We start from the raw sequence: 3,583 nt of genomic DNA, 5'->3' as shown, positions 1-3,583 counted from the left end.
ACTACTATCAAATCTTCAGGATACAAAATAATGTGAAAAAAAAGCAAAGAAAATGTATACTATTTGGTGTTATTTATCTACATAAGTGGTGAGTGGTTACAAATACATTTTTATATTCTTATTATTTTTTAATAAAAGTCTAAGTCAAAATGATATTGCTACCTATGTAGGGGAGAGAGAGTAGAGGATGAAGAAGATCAGGAATAACAGCTAGAGTTTTTTTAACTTTTATTTTATTTTCAGGAGTACATGTGGAGATTGGTTCTAGAGATAAATTGTATGGCACACAAGTTTGGTGTAATATTATTTTGTCACATAGGTTACAAGCATAGTAGTAAATAAGTAGTTTTTCTATCCTCATTCTCCTCCCAACCTTCACCCTCAACTAAGCCTCAGTGTCTGTTGTTCCCTTCTTTCTGTCCATGTGTATTCAAAGTCAACTACCACTTGTAAAGTGTGAAAATGCAGTGTTTCATTTTCTGTTTCCTGTGTTAGTTTGCTTAGGATAACAGACTCTAGCTCCAACCATGCTGCTGCAAACGACATGATCTCATTGTAGTTTATCACTGCATAGTATTCCATGGCGTATGTATACTACATTTTCCTTATCGAGTACACCATCGATGGGCATCTAGGTTGAGTCCATGTCTTTGCTATTGTGAATGGTGCTACAATGAACATACACTTGCCTGTGTCTTTATGGTGGAATGATTTATAATCCTTGGGGTGTATACCCATTAATGGGATTGCTGGGTTGAACTGTAGTTCAAGTTCTTTGAGAAATTGCCAAACTGCTTTCCACAGTGGTTGAAAGAATTTATATTCCCATCAGCAGTGTATAAGTGTTTCCTTTTCTCTGGAGCCTCACCAGCATGTTATTTCTTGACTTTCTAATAATAGTCATTCTGACTAGTATGAAGTGGTATCTCACTGTGCTTTTGACTTCCTTTTTTTCTAATGATTACTGATGTTGAGCATTTTTTCATATACTTGTTGGCTGCATATATGTCTTCTTTTGAAAAGTGTCTGTTCAAGTCTTTTGCCCTCTTTTAATGGGGTTATTTTTTAACAGCTGGACATTTTTGACTTTATCTTATTTTTTAGATTTCATACTAGAACCAGGTAAATATTTTACACAACTACAAAACAAATTTAAATCAACATGAGAATATATGAAAGCAAGTGAAAAATTTACATCAAGTTTATGGCTTAAAGAGACAGAAAGAAACTATTCCAAGTGACCAAAAAACATAATAAATTGTAATAGTATTACAAAACAAAAACTAAGAGCAACAATAAATGTAAAAATAATCTACAGCTATGTTCAGAAAACATATTTTTGGTAGTACTGTTTGTATTGTTAGTCAGAAACTATTATGTCTACAACCAGCCTTCCATGATCATAGGTTCGGCATTCACAAATGCAACCAACCACGGATCAAAACCCGCAGATGAGGAGGACCAACTCTACTACTTCGTTTTATATGAGAGTCTTGAGCATCCTGGGATTTTGGTATCCTCAGGGGTCCCAGAACCAATCCCCCTTGGATGCAAGTAAATGACTGTATATAACAGATAAACCAAGTCATCATGTAAAGTCATCAAGAACCCAGATTTTTAACCAAAGATGAAAGAGAAATTAATATAAAATGAATGAAGTTAGGTAAAAGGTGAAAATATCACATTTGATTCATAAATATGAATCTATGATAAACATTATCTTAAAGAAACATTTTCTCATTAGAAAGAAAACCAATTACAGAGGACAAAAAATGGAACAAATTAGTAGCCATGAAGAGCACAGAACAAATTCTGTGTGTCTGCGTACCACAACAACTCATCCTCTTTGGAGATATGACTAATTTCAGTTCTGGGGCAGGAAGTGGAAAAATGCCACATGGTAACATGAGGAAGCCAGTAAGAACTATTTTAATCTCACTAAAAGACTGAATCAACCTGTAGGGGCTGACATTTATAAAATATAGTAGAGTTTGGACTTCATTAAAATTGTATTTATTTAATGTACTTTAAATTGGATTGGAGGTTATAATTTGTAAATTGAAAAATGATACTAAGGAATAAAAACAACTTCTTTAGACATATTTAGAAGACACTACAGAACAAATTTATTGTCCTGAGAAATGCTAAATGCAGGGAAATAACTAAACATTTCCCTGCCTTCTCTGTATAAACTGCACCTCAGGATACCAAATAATTGAGAAAGTTTCTTTCTATAGAAGAAATTCAACTAATAAAAAGAGAAATGGACCTGGTGCAGTAGCTCATTAATCCTAGCAGTTTGGGAGGCCGAGTCAGGCGGATTGTCTGAGCTCAGGAGTTCGTGACCAGCCTGGGCAACACGGTGAAACCCCGTTTCTACTAAAATACAAAAAAAAAAAAAAAATTAGCTGTGCGTGGCGGCGTGAGCCTGTAGTCCCAGCTACTAAGGAGTCTGAGGCAGGAGAATAGCTTCAACCGGGGACGCAGAGGTAACAGAAAGTGAAGATCACGCCACTGCACTCCAGCCAGGGCGTCAGAGCGAGATTCCGCCAAAAAAAAAAAAAAAAAGCGAAATGATAAAACTAAAAATATCACCATTTTACAAACATATACTGAAAAAAATTGATTTCAGCATGTATTCTTAATGGCCAGTGTAACCTCCAAAAAATATAAACAATTATATTGGTCCAACAGTAATTGCAGGTTTTACCATTACTTTCAATGGCGAAATCTACAATTACTGTTGCACCAATCTGATAGATATCATAAGGTTCTTGGTGGGTGTATACACCACCACATATAAAAATCCCTTTCTAACACCTCTACACTGAATCGGATCATAACTCCTAGACCTATCTACCAGTATTAAGGAAATATAGGGACAGAGAAAGATGTTTTTGTTTTTGCTTTCGTTTTCCCTTAGGTTCTGGGAGGACCCAATGAGCAAAAAAACAGAAAGTGAGAAATTACAAAATCACTATAGAACCTGTGGAACAATGTCTTCAAAGCAGTATTTTTAAGGGGAAAAAAAAAGAGGAAGTTACAGAGTAAAGAAATTTAAAGACGCATTTACTAAACACAATGTTTGCATCTGAATATAAACAACTTACATTAAAAATTAATTGGGCATGGTGGCGGGTGCCTGTAATCTCAGCTACTCAAGAGGCTGATGCAGAGAATTGCTTGAACCTGGGAGGTGGAGGTTGCAGTGAGCTGAGATCACCCCACTGAACTACAGCCTGGGTCACAGAGGAAGACTCTGTCTCAAAAAAATAAATAAATAAAATAAAAATTATCAGAAAAAATTGAATATTGTCTACTGGATAACTTTAAGGTGATTATTATTGTTGAGTTTTAGGGATGAAAAATGTATTGTGACTACCTATTTTTAAAAGATGTACCTATCTTTTAGAGAAACTTATTGAAATATTTATGAGTTCAATTATGTTATGTTTGACATTTGCCTCAAAATAATAGAGAATAATGGTGAAAGTGAATAGGGGTATAGATGCATAAAACAAAAGTGATGATGATTATTACAGCTGGGTAATGACTTCACAGGGTTTCATTTCACTGTTTTCTT

The 3,583-nt window shown here is 34.8% G+C and overlaps 1 long non-coding RNA gene across 1 annotated transcript; it reads left to right on the top strand.

Moving 5' to 3' along the window:
- Positions 1-1,412: 1,412 nt before the first annotated feature.
- Positions 1,413-3,020, top strand: LOC117098063. The gene is made up of 2 exons (XR_004443158.1): positions 1,413-1,554; positions 2,924-3,020. It is a non-coding gene; the product is annotated as an uncharacterized LOC117098063 (long non-coding RNA).
- The last annotated feature ends 563 nt before the right edge of the window (positions 3,021-3,583 follow it).

This window comes from Trachypithecus francoisi, unplaced genomic scaffold, assembly GCF_009764315.1.
Source record: "Trachypithecus francoisi isolate TF-2019V2 unplaced genomic scaffold, Tfra_2.0 Lachesis_group15, whole genome shotgun sequence".
NCBI lineage: Eukaryota > Metazoa > Chordata > Mammalia > Primates > Cercopithecidae > Trachypithecus > Trachypithecus francoisi.
Note: the sequence above shows the minus strand (reverse complement) of the source record. Positions and strands in the feature narration are given on the sequence as shown.